Source organism: Lepidochelys kempii, chromosome 7 (assembly GCF_965140285.1).
Source record: "Lepidochelys kempii isolate rLepKem1 chromosome 7, rLepKem1.hap1, whole genome shotgun sequence".
NCBI lineage: Eukaryota > Metazoa > Chordata > Testudines > Cheloniidae > Lepidochelys > Lepidochelys kempii.
The window spans coordinates 12,803,341-12,825,858 of NC_136386.1; the positions used below are offsets into that span (position 1 = coordinate 12,803,341).

At 40.9% G+C, this 22,518-nt stretch overlaps 1 protein-coding gene across 12 annotated transcripts in view; it reads left to right on the top strand.

Annotated features, from left to right (window-relative positions):
• Positions 1 to 22,518, top strand: part of CHL1 (cell adhesion molecule L1 like) — a 203,889-nt gene that overhangs the window by 45,216 nt on the left and 136,155 nt on the right. For 10 of the 12 annotated variants that reach the window (XR_013636026.1, XR_013636025.1, XM_078853561.1 and 7 more), the window contains 2 exons: positions 6,434 to 6,515; positions 16,394 to 16,472. The gene's annotated coding sequence lies outside the window, so the exon portion shown is untranslated. The remainder of the gene's footprint in view (positions 1 to 6,433; positions 6,516 to 16,393; positions 16,473 to 22,518) is intronic. The other 2 variants (XM_078853558.1, XM_073351143.2) reach the window with 1 other exon arrangement.

The following is a 22,518-nucleotide window of genomic DNA, read 5'->3' on the forward strand; positions in this document are numbered from 1 at the left end:
GTTTGCTCAATAGCTGGCAGAATAGGAAGGGCATGCAGGGGCATGATGCCCCATGTGTGGGGTCAGGCATTTAAGGAGATTATCTGCTTCTGGTGCTCCTTCAGGGACAATGCCATTCTTCCCCACCCCGAGAGCAGTGTTGGGGCTGTCAAGAACAATATAACTCAGCACAATGATGCCTTGCCCTGGAATGTTAGCTTTTTATGGAGGATCTCACAGCCATGAGTAAGACTATGGGAATGCAACGACTCAAATACAAGCAGACCAAATACAAGCAACATTTAAAAGTTCAGATTCCAGTTAGCATAATGTATCTTACATGAGTTTATTATTTGTGGTACAATAAAACACCATTTGAAGTGTCTCAAGGTGGCAGAGATCCAGTAACACAGCTCTGTTGCCATCTGTGATGTGGCATAGGGAAAGGGGGTGTGGCCACAGCAGAGCTGCACTCCTGTTATTCCTGGCTGCTGGAATTGCCCCTTGAGACCACAGGTGGCTAGATTTTAAGTTGCAGCAATTGGGCTGCTCTAACTTACACCAGAGGTCGGTCAAACTCCTAGCTCGCCCAGGAATAGGGGAAACACAAAGATGGATTCAAGCCACCTTTGTCTCTGCTCCTTTTTCAATTTCTGCACCAAGCATAACTCAGCTGGAACAGAGAATCACACTCAGTGAGCAAGCAGCTGAAGTGAGTAAAACCCTCAAATGCTCAGTCCCCTGGTTGGAAACAAATCTAACCCCTTTAACCCTTTGAAAAATTGGAAGACGTGAAGCAATTCTAGTAACAGTAGTAATAATTAATGAAAAGATGCAATTGCAAAGCAGGGAGCAGAAGTAGCAGTGTGAATCTAGTTAGTAACACACGCGCGCACACACACACTATTTCCTGTTTTTATTTAATCCCTGTAGATCTAAGAAAGAGGTGCATTTCATCACTTAAAAATATATTCTAGCCACAGCAAACCTTGAACAATAGATATGGTTAAAACTTAAACCATTTCCCCCCTCCTCTTTAGCAACTGGGGTTCAAAGACCAAGACAAGTTTTTAGCACAGTACAGCACACATTCATTTCTATCAAGGAATATATTGTTCCAGTAATACCGCCGTTTCTAGTAGCACACTAAATGCAATCACTTGGACTTTGCAGCTGCAAACTCATTGCAGCTCTGAATCGGCCATATGGCTATTGATATGCACAATGAACACTTATAATAATAACTGTCCTCTCCCCATTTAAGAAACCATGTGCCCACAGCACCACGTCTCTCACAAATCATCTCCTTTAGCCCTCTAAAATAGGCACTTGACTTTTAAACGCAAGCAGCTTTTTAAAGATATTTATGCATTTCCCTGAGCAAGGGAAAACAGCAGCCTGTCTATGCCTGCTAGGTAACCCACGCCTCCAGGAATAACAATCATGCTTTTCTATGGAAAGCATTCCACACTGAAGAGTCTCAGAAATAGATCACAGAATAACATTTCAACATTTGGGTGACAAAAGAGACACAGGAAAGTGTAATTCAGTCTCTGCTGCGGACAGGTGCATTCTTGTAGACCAGTACATTCCTTACATTTCCAGGAATTCAACTCATCTTCCCAATGAAACCGTGTAAGACACAGTCCCATATTCCATCAAGTGCTACTTGATTCACAGAGAGGTTGAGGTGGGCGAGAGGCGGAGTGTGTGAAGTAGGAATGCTTGAAGGCTGCTGAAACCTGAGGATGTCTTAAAATGGACACCCTTGTAAAAATCTTAGGGCCAAATTCTTAGCTGGTGTAAAGTGGAGCAGCTCTTTTGAAATCAGTGGAGCTATGTTGGTTTACATTAATGAACAATCGTGTCCCTTCTTAACGTTAAACATATTTAGAGCCTATCTCATTCTGTGTCTGTGTATGAACACAAAGGCCAGCACAATGGGGATCCAATCTCAATTTGGCCCATAGGCATGACTGTAAGTGACAGGGTAAATAATAAATTTCCATTACAGAATCAATTCCTAATCTCACATTCCTTGTCCCTTTAAATATCCCATTGCTATACGTGTGAGATTTCTGGAGGCACAAGGAATGTAGGATCAGGTCCAAAGTCACATTCATTTCCCTAGGTTATGAAAGTAAACTCAGTGTACTGTAACAATAGAGAAGCACTGACTGATTTCTAGTGGTGCCTCTGGCCTCTGCATATGGGTACCTGACACAAATTAAAAAGAATCAGAACATTAAGCAAAAGCCGTTTAGCATAATACTTGCAGATCTAATATAATAAAATAATGGATATAGTTTCCTCATGTACTATCATGCATTTGAACCTAATTTTATATTAATGATAATGATTATCCCCTTTTAAGAGCATCATTGATGGTAATAAAGCATAATAACTATACTATTATCCAGAGTTACTTTAGACTCCTATACTCCACTGCCTTTCATCTTGAATAGTCACTTATGCCTAAGCAAAGCGGGTGCATATTGGTGCCAGTCTCATAATTTTACATCCACTTTGCACAGGTGTGAATGGCTTCACCAACCCTAAGCTAGTTATATCTTATGACCTTCTCTGGGATGACTCTGCTGGACTAGATAGCATATTGGGGGCACAGAGCTAAGGCCCCACTCACTTAATGGGATGGTAAATATTGGCTCTTGCTCTCCGCACTGCGAGCAGATTAGCAATGCAGATAGCCCAAGCAAAGAAGTAAGGAGGCTCACTACACCCCCTTACTCCCTTGTGCTGATATGAAAGGAAGCTCGCAACTGACAACTTCACTTTTTTTTTTTCATGAGTCGTAGGACATGCTCTCCTCATTTCAGGGATCAGAGGAAACAAAAACCTAGCAGAGCCCTAGAGTGGACTGAGGTGATGCTGAAAAAGGAGAATATCCACCTCTGCAGCTTCGTTGTCCACCTTTCCCCCACTCCATGGAAGCTCCTCCACACAGGGCTTTGTTGTGTAGGCATAGGCAGACTAGGGGCCCATCTGCTGTCTTCAACATTCCTTCCGCTCAGATTCTACTGGATGTAGCAGAAAGGTTAATGCCGACCCTGTGTGCATTAATTTACCCATTGTCTCTTCCATCCATATCACCAATAGGAGGCATTGTAGGCATAATGGGGAAGTCAGTGGGCAACATGGCTACAACAGAACTCTGTATCTGAATCAGGCTTTTCCACACCTGGTGCTTACACAACACAAAAGAGTAGGGGCCTAACACTAGATTGCCCTGCCCCTTGGGTGGCCATTTAAACCTATGGAGAGTGGTAAAATGCTACTGAATTACGTTGGACTACACGGAGTACAAAGCAGCATGGATCCAGGCCCTTCAGTGGTGACTACAATGGAGATAAGGCCACTCATAATCTGCAGAGAATTGCTAAGGAGGGAAGAACCTATTTTAAAAGCATAGTGCTTGGATTGGCTATGTCTGGCATGTGGTTTGTTGCCACTTGGTTTTTTACATTTTAATTGTCATGTCATGTAATTCTGTATACAGGGGACCACATCCTCAGCTGGTATGAAATGATATAGCTTATGGTTTTCAATAAGCCAGAGCAGATGGTTCGAAGTGGAAAGCAGGGTGTTAAGAGTGAGTTTCTAAAGGGAAATGACGGCCTCTCACTTGTACCTCTGGTGGAATCCTCTGTTGGTATAAGTTTGTCATGAAGTGGGTAGTCATTTTCCTAAACTTTCCTTGGCAGCCCTCATTATCTCTTTAACACCATCCTTTCCTTCATTTCTATTACCTGTTAACTGAATTTGCTGGAGAAAAGGTTAAGGCCTTCCTTCAGCAAATGTGAATACTCCTACAGAATTCCTTTATATCATTCTCTGGTCCTTTCCTGTCTGCCTCTCTATACTCTTGTCATGGATGACTCTGAGTTAAAGGTTGATTGATAGGTCCAGGTGGACCTCACTTAATTATAAAGGAAGCAGAGGATTTGTGAAGATGACTTTTCTATTTTTTTTAAATTATGGTCTCCTGTCAAGCATTTCAGTTACTTTTCTGTGTGAATTACAAGTAAGGTAAAAAAAGAAAAACAACCCTTAATAGACTCAAGCAATAGGCTGAAACCAACAACCTGGGGTGTGAATCTGTCACGCTAGCCTGCTATGCATTGAATTGCCATATGGACCTCTTACTATGCACTAAAAGTTCCATAGTATGCTTTGATGTACTCGGCTTCCAAACAGTGGTACCTTACAGCAAACTATCAAACTTTTAGAGTGTGGTAGTAGGGTCCATATAGCAACTTAGTCTAGTGTCCTGCAGATTTACAGCCGAGCTTGCCACATACTAAGTATCTATGTATATTTAAGGGCTTGTCTACCAGTCAGTCCATTGTGTCAGAGCAGGATTACATTGTTCACTTTGAAGCAGAGATTGATGTATATGTTCTGTGTATGATTGATTGATTGATTATTTTAAAAACCTTCTATTGACTATAAGGGGAGCTGGATCAAGCTCTTAAATAAAAAGGCAACAGACTCACCATCAGGGCTTTGAACTTATTGGTCTCTTGCATGGACCTACAATGCACCAAATGAGGCCAGCTAGATAGACATGCCTCACTGAAGTGTGTGTGTGTATACAGAATTGGCCATGCATCTCAAAGGCGCTAACCCGTATTTAAAAATGTAGCCATCAGTTTGAAGTACTAACGTACGTGTGTGTGTGTGTGTCAGAGGCTGGGATTTGTTTGTGGGGAAATAACAGTCTGCGTCTAACTCTATTGGAATAAGGCCAGATGAAGAGATTATCGAGTAGTGTCAAGGAAGAAAAAAGCTTAGCTGAATTTCCCTTTATCACTTTTTTCCCTAAAAATATTTCATTGAATATCTTGTCACTCATGCAAAGATTCTTGATAGTAAATCACTTGTAAAGGTGACCTGCAATCCTTCTTTTTCTCCTTAATGGTATATGGAAATAAAGCCTGAAATGTATATTATGGTTGTTCTCCCTGATTAAAATATGGGACGTGGGAGAGGTGGTTTTAAGTCACCTTACTCTTCCCCGTTTCCAGGGTCCAGCACATATTAGAGAAGCCTGAGAGTGCAAAGCGGTGGTTGTACCTGTTAACGTGGCCCAATGTGTGAAATATCCCTTCAGAAAGAACTCAGTAGTATAAATGCTAAGGGATAGGCACAATAGCAAAGAAATATCACACATGTGTAGTGTGTGTATATGAGATACAAACAGGTTAATCACTGAAGATGTGCTTGAAATGGAGAGAACACGACTGAAGAAAATAGCTAAGAATATTCCCTTATATTTTTCTTGATCGTATCCTTCTTCTATATCACCTTTTATCTATTATTTTAAATGTAACACCTTTCAAGCACGCTCCAGATTGCTGAACTGAAGTAGGAGAGACAGGAACAATATATTTTTGACACCTTGTCATAGTCAGAAGATCCCAGGTCTTCCAAACCATTCTTTTTGACCCTTTTGAAGTCTAGATATCTTAAAGTTATTATGTAGATTGAAAGATAGAAGCATGAAAAAAGGAAATTCTACACTGGGGTGATTGACATGAATCTCCCCTAAAAATACACCTTTCTAGCAATATCAGAAAGATTGAGAGAGGTTTTCTATTTGGAATAACTGCAACAAATTGAGTATAGACAGATGCCTCACAGTTTGAATTTCTAGTAGTACTGAATGTGATGACTAGAGAGGATGGAAAAAATTTTTTTTCCAAAGCAGTCTTAAATGAACAGTAGAAACTATTTTTTGCCAAAATGCTTATGATTTCATTATGGGGTTCGATCACCTCTTGTGGCTACTAAGTGAAACAACAGTGGACAGGATGATTCAACAAGTCTTTTCGAACTCTACCAGCTAAGCTTCTTGGAATCATACTTCGTGTTCCATAATATTGTTCAGGCTACCTGTTATGATAGGTTGGAATTAAAACAAAAGTAACATTTTGATCCACAGCTTCAGAATGTATTATTGCATTTTAGTATGATGATATGTTTATATTGCAAAAGCATCTATAGATTGCAATGAAAACTGAGGCCAACTTTGCTCCAAAGAGCTTACAATCTTAAGTGAACAGTGCAGATTGAGTGAATAAGGGAAACTGATGCACAAAAAAGTGACTTGCCCAAAGGTCACAGAGCAGGTCAGTGTTAGAGCCAAGATTGGTATCCAGGTCTCCTGACTTCCCTTCTAGTTCCCTATCTACTGGATCATGTTATCGCTCTTATTGTAACATGGAAAATCAGCCTTCTTTCCTAGTTAAATGTAGGAGAAAAGAGGATGAGATCAGAGACAAACTCAGTGATCTGATGAAACGGGATAAGAACAAAGAGAAGTTCTATCACTATAAATGCTGTGTCTACATAGATACAAAGACTGATTTGTGGGATTGCTTATTTTTGAAGTCCTTTTTTATTATTCAAATTGCAACTTTGTGTTTGTCTCCAGATGCAGTAAAGTGGGAAGAATGATCCAGATTTAAAACTCCAGATTGTGGCAGGAGTTGATGAAGAAGGAGCTGAATTCACGGGTTAGCAAACTTCTTTTAAATAAAGATTTGTGTCTTGCATATATTTAGCTAATATTTATTTCTGGAGCATACTAAATACATGGCTCTAAGTTCATTGAAACAATTTACATATTCTATACTTGTATATAGTAGTGTGCTCTCTCTCTCTTGTGCTCTCCATGTATTAAACTTCTTGCATAAATAGCATATCATTTTAAAATGATTGGAAATCACTGACATTCAGAGTCTGAAAGATTTATCACTTCAGAATAAAAAGTTTCATGCTGCCAAAATCTAGTTCACAAGTTTGTTGACCAAGCAAGTCACAGCTACCTTTGTGAGGCGAAATGACCAAGTCAGGACTTCCATCCTATTATGGCTTCTAATTTGTCAAGGGATGGGGGTTTTCCCTGAAAACCAAATTTTGCTGTTTGATTGGCTGAGCCCTGCAGTGATTTGGTGTAATTCTTGAATGAAAGTCTACAGTTCTCTCCTTTTAACTCTGCTAATGGTTGCCATGTAGACAAATGAATGACACATACAGTATTCCAAACACCTGAGAAGACTGGATCTGAAGTGGCGGCTCTAGGATTTTACAAAGGACTCCTGGGACGTGCTGAAAGGGGAAAGAGTCTAAAGCATGTCCTTAGTGATGGCATTGCCAACAACTGTAGTTTAATGAAAGAAGGTACTGAAGGCACAGAATTATTTCTGTCCTTGGCTGCTCTAGGATTACTCCCATTTTCATAAGATTTCGGAACCCTTAATATAGCTAGATATGCTACTGAGCAAAACATTCATGCTGCCAAAAGATATTTTTCTTTCTTAACTTTGAATTTAAATTTATATTTTTGTTGACATTTATATTGTGACTAATTAAATAAAATAAAAAAGAAATTGGGATTAAGTTTTCAGTATGAAGAGACTTAACTGTGCAACTCCTATTCACCTTAATAGAAGCCATGTGGCAAAATCCATGTATCATATCATATATATCACATATCATGCTGATGATTTACCCCTTAACTTTCTTTTGAAATGCGATTTATGGGATTTTCTTTATTCAACTCCCCAGCCTTCGCTAATGCAAACAATGACACAGAGAGAATGAAGGCTGAGAACTCGCTTCTTATTTGTCTGTTTTGAAACTCACTTTCCCTACTTTAGTGAACTGCAAAATACTTCATTTGCTGGTAACATGCACTTTGTCTTTTTAAAAAGAAACCAGCGTTCATCATATGAGTCAACCCATTGACAAACCTTTGATCTTTCCAGCCAGTAAATGTCAAGTCATATGCTAAATAAAAGCTACCCCTTTATGTTATAAGTCCAAAATAACCATAGTAGATATAGGACCAAGCTGCAGAGCTCATTTCAAATGCTATCTGAATCTGGATTTCAGCGAAGGTTAGGTATGTTCCAATTCTGTGTCTTGATTCAGATAATTATTTAAAAAAAACAAATAAGAGGTGTGAGCAGTGAAGTTCATTTCCTTTCTTTGTTTGTAAATTAGGCTGCAAATTAGTCCTCATTCAGGACTAGCCACCTGGAAAAGTCAATATGTAAAGGCTGGCCATAATTTGGTTAAGCAAGAATAAAGAGCATGAAATTTTTTTTTTGTCTTTATGATTGGAAAATATATTCTATTCCTCCTGATATAACTCAAAAATGTATGAATGGATTTTTCTGAACCCTTGACCATGAAACCGAAGCCCAGTCTAGAATGCTTCATCTGAACAAGAGAAATATTTACAAAGTTGGAGCAGGTGACATTGGGAAAGAATTCTAAGTGTAACCTTAACTATATTTTTTTATATTCTAGCTCTTTGAATGTTAGGTAATTGCAAATGTTACCTAACTTTATTGTCTATGTACCCAGTCATACACCTGGGTCCAACCATGAACTTGATTTAGGATGTCAGAAACATGTGTTCAGGGAATGCTCCACTTTTCTTTTTTCTCTCCTTTTACATTTTTCATTGCTCCTCTCTCTCTTTTATGTGCCGATTCCCCAAATTGTGTTTACACTGTTTTCAATGCACAATCTGATAAGTGACCCCTCTGCACTGCATGACCACAGCATGAACCCGTGTTAATATATACTATAAAACCATGCCACATAGGGATATATATGTTCAGACAAACACTTTAGTTTTTTTTTTCTATTTCTATTCATAGTAGTTTAGTAGAATTATAACAGGGCTTTTGATTCATTATAAATGAAAGAAAGCATGATTGTAACAGTTTTCCTTTTATTCAGAGTTCACGATGCTAATCTCTTTCACAAGGCAGTTGTTAATAAACATTTGTAGTTGACAGCTTAAAAGTTAATGTTCTTTCTAAATCAGGGCAGTGGTTCTCAACCAGGGCTCCCTGTGGGGGGCCATAAGCAGGTTTCAGGGTGGCCTCTAAGCAGGGCCAGCATCAGACTCACTGGGGCCAAGGGCAGAAAGCTGAAGCCCCACTGCATGGGGCTGAAGTCCGGGGCCCAAGTCTAGCCATCTGGGGCTGAAGCTGAAGCCAGAGCAACTTAGCTTTGCAAGGCCCTCTGTGGCATGGGGCCCTGGACAATTGCCCTGCTTGCTACCCACTAATGCCAGTCCTGGCTTTTGTATACAGAAAACCAGTTATTGCGGCACAGGTGGGTGATGGAATTTTTATAGCATGTTGAGGGGGCCTCAGAAAGAAAAAGCTTGAGAATCCCTGAATCAGGGCATGATTCATGTAACCATATTTATGATGTGAAATATTGATATGTCCTTTTCTGCATGCTTAAGAAAGCAAACAACCTGCCTAAGAAAGTGAGTAGCTTTGGTCTTGGGAAAAATGGCTCATTCATTAACACCCCCCTCAACCCCAACTGATATAGGGCAAATTGAGCTTAAGTACCCTGCATAAGGTTATCATAACTATAATAGCGAATGAATTAAGGCATTAAGGGAAAAATCCTTCAGACGGTTCTTCACACAGTTATCTTTGAAATTGATCTCATTGAGATATCGTGTGGGCTAAAGACCTTAACTGATGCATTCAGGATTCTTCCACACTTGAAAATACGGTTAAATCCAGATCAGTATTTAATGTGAACGCCTTAAGACAGTAGTGAAATGACTAGGGCTGTTTAGTGTTTGCAACCCAAAAAGAGGTTCTCTAATCAAACCAACCAGTCTTCCTTATAATCCTAGGTACTGAGCTATCTGTTGGTTGAACACCTGACTACATGCTGGGGAAAAGTAGATTTTCTATCCCATGCCATTGTCTATCCTCAGCTACATCAGAACAATGAGGATGCATATGTGGTCTGAAGGAATTTGATAAAATTTATCTGCCCCATCATACACACATCTCTCCACAAACTTGGATTTGAACACAAGGATGTCGAAGATGGAAGCCTTTGGGTGAAATTTATACCTGCACAAGATCATGGCCATATACTCCCTCCAACAGCTGAACAATGGAGATCATACAATTTACAGTCCTAAAAGATGGTGTGGTGAATGCACTCCCCAGGGAGACCAAACCCCTCCCAAATTACCCCTGGAGTAGCAGAAGTATGAATCACACCGGTCCACAGTTGTGCCCTAATTGCACAGACTGGCCTGAAATGTGGGGCTGTAGTGGTGCATAAAGCCTTGTGTAGATCATTTGTACAGGGAAAATTTCACTCTTAGCTATATAAGATGTTGTGTCAACATTTTCAAAAGCACGTAAGTTGCATTTTCAAAAGTGATTTAGGCTTTAGAGATCCTATGTCTCTGGGACTTTAGGCACCTCTGAAAATTTTACCTTAGGTTCCTAAGTCACTTAGATGCTTCTGAACATACCTGTTATTAGGAGTTGTGTGAAAGGAGATGTTTGTCTAAGTTACAAATCATTAGGGAAGTTGTTTTTAGATTAAATATGCAAGAACATTTGGGTTTCATATGCAGAATACTGAGGAAATGTCTTTCCACTATATAACACTAGAAGTCACATGTTTTATGTACTCATTCCCACTTACACCTGTCGACCTTTCATGTATGCACTTGCAAACAAGTGGTTTGTGCTTTCACAGTAGATGTATGCACAGCTACTCAACCTGCACGGGCAAGTGTTGAGTTTTGCATGTGCAAAATATGAGAGCAAAAGAAATGCTGAGGGTGCGTTTTGGAAGAACTTGAAAATTTAGCCCAGTGAGCTACTTTTTTTTAAACAAAAGGCCTCATTTGGCATTAAAAATCAAACTAAAGGAAAACATAAAAGATTTGCCTACCAATGATTTCCATCAGGCAAGGACTACAGCCAATGACACATTGTGTAAGTTTGAAAATTTATATATGTTATATATATATATTTATAACATTTCAAGGACATTGTACTGGGACAAGGGGCATTATGCTGATCAGCATTCTCGAGGCTTTATCCTAGGACAAGGCTTTATTTGGCTGGTAAAGTAACACAATATGTGACCTGGTTTATTTGCTGGTAAACATGATAGAGTGCAAGCAAATAGTTGTTCCAAGTTATGAAAGGAGGTATCTATCCGCTTACTCAATATAGAGCCTGAATGCTTTTATTTGACACACAACAGCTGCAAAAGTACATTGTCAAATGAGTGAGTGAAGTGCTCTGTTGAGATTCCAAACAGTTATGGATCAGACAATAAGAAAAGGAGTACTTGTGGCACTTTAGAGACTAACCAATTTATTTGAGCATAAGCTTTCGTGAGAAGTGAGCTGTAGCTCACGAAAGCTTATGCTCAAATAAATTGGTAAGTCTCTAAAGTGCCACAAGTACTCCTTTTCTTTTTGCGAATACAGACTAACACAGCTGTTACTCTGGATCAGACAATGTCAGTCCAAGCTTCCCCACACTGCCCCAGCAAGCCAGGCCTGAAGGGACTAATGAGGGTAGTCCAAAACCCCATTCAGTTTTCAGCCTCTATGCTGAGAATTCCAACAAAGGTGCCAGCTAGCACAAATTGTGCTGTGGCAAGCAGCTATCCATTAGAAACTGGACTAGGATCGCTAACATCCACCACCAAGCAACTTTCAATCACTACCAGCCTGAACTGAGTTTGAATTGATGACCTTGAGAAGAAAGACACTCTCTTATTATCAATCTCCTGAGCCATCAAGTTTTTAATGTGCCGTATAAAATCAATTTTAAAATAGCATTTATGATTATTATTTTTATTAAGTATTAATGAGTTTGATATATTTCATTATTAGGGTACATAATGGGTGTAAATTTTTAACAGTGAGAGTAATTAATGATTGGAACTACTTACCATGGGTCTTGGTGTATTCTCCATCATGGATATCTTTTTAAAATTAAGATTGGATATTTTGTCTAAAAGCTTTGCTCTAGGGATTATTTTTGAGGAAGTTCTCCTCTTTTATACAGGAGGTTAGACTAGATGATCACAATGCTCCCTTCTGGCCTTGGAACCTATGAAAGAATAGCTTTTTTGTGTGTTTTTTTCCATAGAGATCTGCACCAGATAGATGCATAAAGAGAGACAGAAAGTAGATTGCTAATATACTATAAATCAAATACATAGATGTTCATGAAATAACAGAAAAATACAACTGCCAAAATATATGAAACAAATCCCCTGAAAGCTTGTATGTTGTTTTCAAAAAATTGAAACCTGGAATCCTATTTAGATACTGAAATAAGCATGTCTTTAAAGAACCATATGGAAATGTTGAATATTTTGGGGTTAACCAAGAAAAATCCGTAAGAATATGCAACACAGCAATACAAATCACCAGAGGAAAAGTCAATGAAGAAAGCAAATTACATACCCTCTCACTGGAATGACTTTTTGCCCTAAGGAAATCCAGAGCAGGCCATGCTAATGGAAAATTCCAAAGAACAGCAGTTTATAACTCTGCCAAATTATTTTAAAAAAATCAATTTTTAGAAAAAAAGCTTGTTGTTGAGCTGAATGAGTCTTTAAGCCCTCAAAATGCTAACAACAAAACAAACAAAATGGGGTGTGTGTATAGAACAAAGAATATAAATGAAATAGGAAAGGCTACCAAGTAGATCAAATACTCATGGGGCAAGTAACTGATCAAACAGTGACTATAATAAATCAAAGCCCCTGATCAAAGTCTAATACATCCTCCCTCAAATGAGCAACTGGTAGAAGTAAACATCAGAGTTAAGTACCTTTGCACCAAACAAAAGAGAGTATAAATGAAATATATATATACATCAAAGCAGCCTTTGAGAAACACATCACATATTGCTCTTGCTTATGTGTATTACATACAAGGCAGTGAAATTGGAGATGAAACTTGTTCTTTTCTTCCTTTATTTGAATGTAAGTATCAGTAAAATAAGACTGGCAATGTTGATTTAAGAAAGACATTTTGCACACAGGTGCTGAGCAAACTCAAGCACAAAGCTCTAATAATACATCTCTGATCTGAGCTGCAAAACACCTACCATGTTACAAACCTAGCACTATGTTGAGCAGAGACGGCCAGTTTTGCTTCATATGAAATTTTTTTCTTTCTGACTTCAGGCATATTTCAGCCCAACTTTTAATGAGCTCAAAGCTAGTCAAATGAATTAGCTTACTGCCTCTTGTCAACCTTAGAATCACACTTGTTTTAATCAAAGTGGTGAGGATGGAAGCTGCTAATTAACTGGATCAAAATAGCTCATTATGAGGCCGTGGCTCTATAAAGAAATGAGTTTATGAAGGGATGTATTCACTTCCAAAAAAATATATGCAGACTGTCCCATAAAAGAAAATTCAAGTGGAAGCTCTTAGATTCCTTTTTTGCAATTACCGGTAGGTATGGTATTCCCTCTTTGCTTAGAAAGCAAAATACTGCTAATATCATTTATATTGCTCCCTTCCCCTCTCCCCCCACAAGAAACTCTATAAGATCCCCTGCTATTCATGATAAATGAACCTAACTTTCTCCTCCGATGACAGTCAGTCTCTGTTCTGTATATTCAGTCACAAATTATAATTTGTGCTCGGCTCTGTGCTGACGTACAACTGGACTAGAGCACAAATGGGGTTCAATAAGTGCAGAATTTGGTCCTTCATGGTTAAAAGAGCAGATCCTGCTCTTGTTTTATAAGGGGCTCTATTAGCACCGTAACTCTTCGTAGACTCTGCATTGACCTGGTCTGTCCTGAAGATTAATAGACTAGCGCCAGCAGACAGAGCCACCGAGCATCTCAACACTAGTTTTGCAGTCACAATCCAGGGAGCTGATTTATGGGGGTGATAACTAATACAAACATGCTTCCTGTGCCAATTGCCAGCTCTCTACAGGTCCTTCCCTGCCTTCTTCCTTGTGGAAGTCATGTGGGACTGGAGAAAATCTCTCTGAGGTCACTTAGATGGAGTGTGAAGAAAGAAAGTAGGGGTAGGGAACAAGGTGGTATACAGTGATTGTGCATGTGGGAAGCTGGAAGGTGAGCAGGGGGCATTGCTGTGACCACAGCCCTTCATTTTCCTGGGGCCTGGGGAAATTCCTCACTCGAGCTGACAGCTCCATTCTGTACCTGTTGGCCACTATTCCTATTTAACTCATAAGTGTCTAGGGACATTTGACTGACAGTCAGTTGCAGTGACTTTCCCCCCAGCTCCAGAGAGTTGGAGTGGCTGTGTGTGTCGTCTTAATCTCCTTTGGTGACAAAGGGGAAAGGCAGCATTCAAGGGCCATGTAGTCACTTCACAGCAACCACTGAGTAGGGAAGCTCCCCCAGAAACAGGCTCCTTCAGTACACAACCCTAATTCACCCCCAGAGCAGGCCCCCCTAGGCTTTGAATGAAGTAGGGGTCTTGTTGTGGGGGGCATGGGAAGAAGCCAGTATGTGATCATGTAATATTAGCTCTCATTCCAGGCTCCAGAGGGGGCACAAATTCTTCTGGCTGTTCCTCCCAAGCTCAACCCCTTCTATCCTATTCTCTCCAACCTGTCTCTGGCCCAGTCTTGTCTCTTCCCCGCCCATGCTCCTTGTCCCAATTTCCATGCCTCAGGCTTCTCATCCCAGTCTCCTTGTCCAGCCAGTCCTAGTCTCCCTCCCCTGGCTCACTGTTCAAGTTCCATTCTCCACACTGACTTCTCGTCTCATTTTCCCAACACCCAGGCCAAGTCTTCTTGACAAACCAGTCCCCGTGTCATTCCCACACCAGCTCCTTGCCCCCAGTCTCCTTGCCCAGCCAGCCCCAGTTCTCCTTCCTGGTCCCTTGTTTGATATATTTCTCTCCGTTTCCCTTTCATTGTCTCTCAGCCCTAGTCTTCCTCCCTGTGCTCCTCATCCAATCTGTCTAGCGCACATGCTCCACTTGATTCCTTGTCCTAGTCTTTTGCCTGCCAAGTTGCAGTTCTTCCCCAGCACCCCAGCTACTTTTAAGATCTGCCTCTCCTCCCCTGCAACCCACATTCTCCCCCACACTGGTTCCAAATCCTAGTCTCCTTGTCTGCCCAGTCCCAGTTCCCCACCTTCCCCCTAGCTTTGATCTCTGTGTCTCCCCACCAGCCAAGTGCTCCTCATTTCATTCTCTCATTCTAAGTTCCAGCTTACCCTCCCCCTGCACTCCTAGTTCCAGTCTCCTTGTCCAGTCTTTGCTCGCTGCACCAGCTCCCAGTCCTAGCTTCCTTGCCAAACTAGGCCCAGTCCACTTGCCAGCCAGTCTGTGTCCCTCCTTCACTTCCCATTCACAGTTTCTCTCTTTCCCCTCCCAATATCACCAGACTCCTTGTCCCAATCTGCTCCTCTCATCTCCCCCAACCATTCTGATATAATCTCATCTGAATCGAGGGAATAAATCTCCTCTCACTGCTGCCTGGCCACCAACAAGGTGGTTATTGAGAGCACCGGAGATACAGGCTTTATTCTCTTGGTTCTAGGGTCTGGCCCTAGCCCAACTTGTTAAATTACTAGGAAAAGTTCTCTGGGTCCCTGTTGCCCTGGGCTGGAGCATGCTCAGTATCTCTGTGGGGATGGGCCATGTACAGTCTGGTCAGCAGTAGGAGATGTAAGGGGATGGAGATGCCCAGTTGCTCTGTGGGAATGCTGCACGCAGCGTGGTCAGCATTAGGACCTTTGAGTAGCTAGACCTTTGTACCCATAGGATGGTATCGTCAACACTTTTTCTGTGAAGTTCTAGTAAGTCTCTGTTGAGAGAGTGTGAATGGCTATTTTTCAGTGGTGTAGAACTTGTCTGAATTTGGGTGGATTTTCATGGGGACAGCACATCCCTGACACACAGGCCATGCCCCGGACCAATTTTCAAATCTTCTCCAAAATATGTGGGTGCTAGAGCATTTCAAAGAACATTTGCAACATGGGCAAAACAACATATTTTCCCCTAGCCTTGTTCTTGGAAATGACTGACTGTTTTGGCTGAAGTTTTCTAATAATAATAATAAATCTGAGGGAGACAAGCAGCATGGAAAATTTCAATCCAAACTGGTACTTTTGCAAAGGTTTAAGAAACTGAAAACAGGGTTTTATATTGGGAAGCCGTGTGGGTGGGTGTGTGTGTGCACACACACCTAAAATAGCCTGGGCTGATAGCATTATCTATGATTAAGTTTGTCTGACACTGCCCATTGCACACACGTGTACATATAAATAATAAAATAAACATTGGCATGGCCCAGGAAACCTCTTAGCCATTGCTTAATCATTGCATTGGATTGTAAATATTTGTTTGGCATTTGTAAATCTGTCCTTAAGTGGAAAAATAAAGGAAATAAGGTTTGTACAGTTAGGAAGTAATGAAGAGCCATTAAAAATAACTAGTGCTAAAAAGCAAGAAAGGGAATGCTTGGAAAAGCTGAACATTTACATATACAATTGGCTCATCTGGATGATTTGCATCCTATGGCATTAAAGGAGTTAACTAATAAATTTACCTTTGACAATTATTTTAGATAAATCCTGAGGCCAATTCATGCAACTCTTTCTCAACCTAAAGACTGATTGACATCCTCCTCAGAAGGTTATTTAAAGGTATGCTCTAATTCACGTGTTCTCCACCATTTTCCTTCTGAGCCCCCCCACCCCCCTAACCTGCTATAAAAAACGCCACAGCCCACCTGTGCCACAACAGTTGTTTTTCTGCATATCCAGTAGATTGAAGGCCCGGGTTAGGGGGTAGCAAGCAGAGCAATTGCCCAGGGCCCCGTGCCACAGGGGGCCCCACAAAGTTAAGTTGCTTTGGCTTCAGTTTCAGCTCCAGGCAGCAGGGCTTGGGCTTCAGCTTCCTGCCCTCAGGGGTCCCTTGCTGAGAACCGCTCCTCTCATTTATCTCCAGGTTTGCTGGAGTTTTTTCCCCCAAATTATGGTTGAAATGGTGAGTTGTTAAACAGTTTGAGAAATGAGCAAACTACAGTCTGAAAAATGGGATACTATAATTTTCTATGAATGATGATAGTAATAAATAGGGAAGAGACTTACATAAGAAATTTGATTATATGAACAGAAATGCTTTGTAAACTAAATTATTATTTTCAATATTTTTTTCCATGAGGCGTCAGGAGCTTTTCAATCTTTAAATTATGGGAAATTATTTTGTTTTCTGACCGTTTGAAAACCCATTCTGACTGCCTGATGCATTTCTGATTGAATTAGCTGAACTGACATTTTCCAGAAATGAACAAACAAAACACGCTGGATCAATCTGATTGTGCCGTTACAGGCAGTGTTCATAATTCCAGCCCCTGTGCACTGTGGTCAACCTGGACCGCGGCAGTATGCCAGCTCTTGTTAGTATCAGTCCTCAGTTTTTCCTTTCCAATCGCTTGTGCTTTGCAAAAGTGCTCCTGAGTCCTGACTCCATGTATAGAAAATTAAATCAGGATTTTATCCAAAAGTTACATGGCTTAATATCTGTATAAGTGGACACTTTTTTCCTCCTTTTTTTTTTCATTTCACTGTTCATTGTTTCCATATGGATTTCCTCCTTCTCCCAAAGTGTAGGCTTTTACATAGGAGTAGTAATAATAAATCATCTGTAGATAGAAGCAGACAAAGATTTTGCTGTCTTGTGGTAATTGTGACTACTGTACATTAATAAAAAAGGCCTCAATACAAAAGGTCACATCTGCAGTGATTAACAATCTAAGGCCTTGTACATGTACTGATGTTCCAGCAGTTTAACTTTGTTTTTAAACCGATGCAAACCTCTGTGTATACACTCATGTGTCAGGTTTCAGAGTAGCAGCCGTGTTAGTCTGTATTCGCAAAAAGAAAAGGAGGACTTGTGGCACCTTAGAAACTAACCAATTAATAATAATAATAACCAATAAATGGGTTAGTCTCTAAGGTGCCACAAGTCCTCCTTTTCTTTTTACTCATGTGTCAGTTCAGCTTTTTATTGGATGAAGCGAAATTAAAATAATTGACTTACAAACTTGCACTAGTTTCGCTAAAAACACATTGTTCGTTAAAGTGGTGCAAACTTGTGTGTCAAAAAGGGTCCAGTAAGTCTTAGTAATTTGAATAAAATGCCCTTAAAGAAAATGTCTATTCACATGCAATGTGTGCTGTGAGATTCATTCTCTTTGGAAAGCAAACATAGCATGTCCATCAGTACAGTCAAATATTATAATTTGTCTAGAAATGGCCCTACAGTCAGCAGCTAGGAGCCAGTCATCCAAAGCTTCCTGTGTGTGCAGAGCTCTCCCACTGAAGACTATAGGAGTTCTATGCAGGGAGGATTTATCCCTTAGAATCTGGCCTAGTATTCCTTGCACACTCAAAGCTCCCATTGGTTACACAGGTATTTCTGGGTGCACAAAGAATGCAGGATTAGGCAATTAGGATTTACCTTTCTGCTTCCCCACCTGGAGAAGAAGAGCGAAAGATGTAGGTGCAAGAGACAGCAGTAGAAACGTGGAAAAGGCAGTTGTTTTCCTGTCCCTTTATCCTCTATCCTTTATAAGAATTTTGCTTGTCCCTGTGGGCTAATGATAGCCCTGACCCAGGGGAAGCACCTCAGAGATCCAGAATGCTTGGAGTGAAGGGGCTCCCAGGCGCATGGAGACTGCTCTTTCATTGCCACACTCTTTCCTGGGTTGTAGTTTATTTCACCACCTCACATGCATAAGGGAGTAGAGCTATGACCTGACCTACACATGACCCTCCTTGCCCTTTATGGGACACCAAGTGTGCCTAGGTGAGGAAGGACATAGGATCCCTGTGTTCTCCTGAGAATAGGAACTGCAGTTGTGCCTGGCCATTAGGTGAACACACAGATTGGGGATGGGGCAGTCTCCTTATACTCTTCCACCCCTCTGCTCCCCACTCCCCACTGCACAAGTGTGTGAAGGCCAATAACTTAATAGGAGTTGGGTACCTAACCTGCTTAGGCACTCTTGTCAATTACATTAGGCACACATTTGTCTCGTTAGGTGCCTAAATACCTTTGTAAATCTAACCCTCAGGCATTTTCGCTCCTAAGTCACACTGAAAGTTCAGGAGGAGTCTTTCTCAAGCTCACCTGTTGAAGCTGTTCCATTGCGTATGAAATACGTAAATAATGATTGGAGAAGGGACTGGAATTGGAAAGAGTGGGATGCAACCTCACATCCTGAGCCACCTACCATATAGCTCAGAGGTTAGGGCATTCTTAGGAGGTGGGAAAGGTGGTTCAAGTCTATGCTCCACCTCAGGAACTTGGAGGGAATTGAACCTGGGTCTTCTGCCTTCCAGGTACACTGAGATTTTGGGTATAAGGGGTGGGCACCACCAGCAGCTGCTCTTTCTCCTTCATTTTTTGTGAGAAAGGACTGGCCTGGCTTTGGAGCCTAACCCTTGGAAAGCATTCATTGCTATGAATCCCAAGTGGCAGGAGACACCTGTTAGGGGGTTTATTCCTTCACCCGCTTCCTTCCCTGGTCCTTTTCGCATGAACAGAGAGCAACAATACCCAAAGTCCAAAGGTGCAAACAATTTGATGTTTATTGGGGGAACTTCCAGCAAGCATGATTCCAGTTTCCTTCCTTAGTGTCCTCATTCCCAGCTCTGACACCACAGAGCCTTACACCTGTGTCCTTGTTCCCATTCCTGCCCTTAGCCAAACATGATTCCAATTTCCTTACCCCCATTCCCTGTTCCCATTTCCCCCTTTAGCAAAACATGATTCCAATTTCCTTACCCACATTCCCTGTTCCCATTTTCCCCACACCCACCCACTCACTTCCTGATTGACTGCAGGCTATATAGTAAAACTTGAGTTCTGCTTAGCTATACCTTAACCAATCATTTTCCTGAAATTTAACTAACCAATCCTAACATATTGTAACATGATTATGTAACCAATTATATCCCACCACCTTAATTAGTTTACACCCAGCACAATTAATTATACAGCAGACAGGAACAATCACAGAACCAGACAGAGATTATACAGACAAACAACAGCAAAGTGGGAACTATAATGACAAAACAATACAGAAGTGAGGATTTCACATCCCAGTATTGATAAGTGAGTTCTTGCCAGACAGATGCTATCAAACTAAGTTTCCTTCTACATCTTCTAGGCACTTCCCTTTCTCTGGAGGAGATAGGCACTACCAGGACAGGATTGTATTCCTAACAGCCCAATAGCACCTGATTTCAGTTTGACTAGTTTGGAATGTGAGGATGACTGTTCGCTTCCTAGCTTATGGCTGCCTCTGCTGCTTAGCCAAAAGCCTTAGCCTAAGCACAGGGCCTCAGACTGTCACAGTAAGAGAAGGCCCTTACACCAGCAGACAGTGATTTTGATTCTTTCTTTTATACCTCTATCACTAGCCAAGTGATAAGAATACACCTAAATTCTTAGAGTATAGGCCTTTACAGACAGGCCTGAATATCTATATCCTAACAACACCTTCTGTTAGATACCTTATTCCCTTTTGGGGTATGGCTTAAGTCCTACCTTTCCCCTCAGCATTTTCTACTGTAGTATAGGCAGCTCCAGGCTCAGCATGCTGGCTTCTGTGAATCCCATTCTTAGGTTCCGAATTCTTCCCATGCGTTGTACTGGAGCCTAAGAGTCTAATTCAGGACTGTGGATTCTCCTAGATGGAAAGGGACCTAAAAGTTAAGTGTTGTGACACTACCTTTGAGTCCCCTTTGTGGCTCTAGCTCCTTAAAATCTAAGTATCTTTTGAAAATGGGACTTAGGCACCTAGGATATTTTCCATTGTTGTTTGCAGTATTGTTGTTCCCAGGATATGAGAGAGATAGGGTGGGTGAGGTAATATCTTTTATTGGGCCAACTTATGTTGGTGAGAGAGACAAGCTTTAGAGCTATACAGAACTCTTTTTCAAGTCTGACCTGAAGCTTGAAAAATTTCCATATGAATACATTAGAAGTGAATTAGTTCCTTAAAGACATGTATTAAGAGTTGGCCCAAAGTGATGGTACCTCATTAAGTTGAACAATTTGGATACTATTATGATTCCTCCAGCTATAATAGGTGGACTTTCTCGAAAGGGTTGGGTTTTTGTAATCTGCTGCATAACATTTAGAAGTACTTGACCGATGATCCGGGTATTTTTGTATGTGATCAGAATTGTTGCCTTGCTAAATTTAAAAGAGGGACTATTGGAAAGCCCTGAGATGTGAAAACAGAAAGATAGTACAAAGGAGATGTGTGCATGTGCTGAGAACTCGGAAGAGGCTGCTATGAAATGAATAGTTTCTGGTAACCAGTCATCTGACAATCTCTGGTGTCTGGAAATCACCACTTAGCTACTCACCAGGTCATCATAAGAGACATCTTGGCTCTCTGCTCGTGGTGAGAAACACACCCAATAATAAAGCACTCAGCATTGTATCCTGAATGTGCCATACTGGAAAACAAAGGCATACTGTTTCTGCTCAGAATCTATTGTTTGAATTTTAATGAACAAATAGGGGCCTATGAGCATGGTGCCTATGAAACCTCTCATATTAGGCAAGCATTTGTTTCCCACTAAGTGATTTCTGGTTAATGATTAAGTCTCCAATTTGAGTCAGTCTTTGTTGCTGGACACTGGCTATGGGTGAACTAGTTGGGGAGATGTATGCTTTCAAGAATGCTTTATGAAGATAGTATAAAAAGTGCTCAGTCTTTCATTTCCTCTTAATTTTTTAAAGGTGGTATCATAAAATCATGCAAGTTAGAGATGGAAAAGACCTACATGATCATCTAGTCAATAGCCCTGCCACTGTAGTATTGTTCTTTACAGTATATTGATATTTCTTTACATTTCTGTAATTCATACTTATGTAAAAGATATTAATATTGCTTTGTTTTGATTTAGACATAGAGTAAAGCAATAGCAGGCTGTAGGAGCCTCAGCATAATTAATAATACAGTCCAATTAACAAAAATAGCCCAATTTTCTCCATACCACAGAGGCCCTTTTAAGTGAAATTTTTTTTTGCCTATCTCAGAACTCCCCAAAAAGAAATCCCCTGAGATAAAGATCCACATTCCCAAGAGAAGTCACCAGCCTTCCCCAACTACCCGCCCCAATAGATAAGATTTTGAGCTTACTCTAAAGTCAATGAATTTGAGCTCAGTCTGAGCAAACGCAGTGAGTGAATTCCAAAGTAGGAGGGCTCTTGTAAAGCATGCTAAGATAACAAAGGAGCAGCCACTTTCAGTTACCCTAAATGACATAGGACCTGGCTATCCCTACACTGCAGCTGGGAGAGCGCCCCTCAGACCAGGTAGATGGGGACACACTGGTCGGGCTGGAGCTAGTGAGCTAATAATAGCTGTGTAAATATTTGCAAAAAGAAAAGGAGGACTTGTGGCACCTTAGAGACTAACAATTTTATTAGAGCATAAGCTTTCGTGAGCTACAGCTCACTTCATCGGACGCATCTATAGCTCACGAAAGCTTATGCTCTAATAAATTTGTTCGTCTCTAAGGTGCCACAAGTCCTCCTTTTCTTTTTGCAGATACAGACTAACACGACTGCTACTCTGAAACCTGTGTAAATATTGTGGCTCCAGGAGAGACTTTAGCTAGCCACCTAAGCTCAGACCCAGAGAGCTGGGTGGGCTTGCAAGCC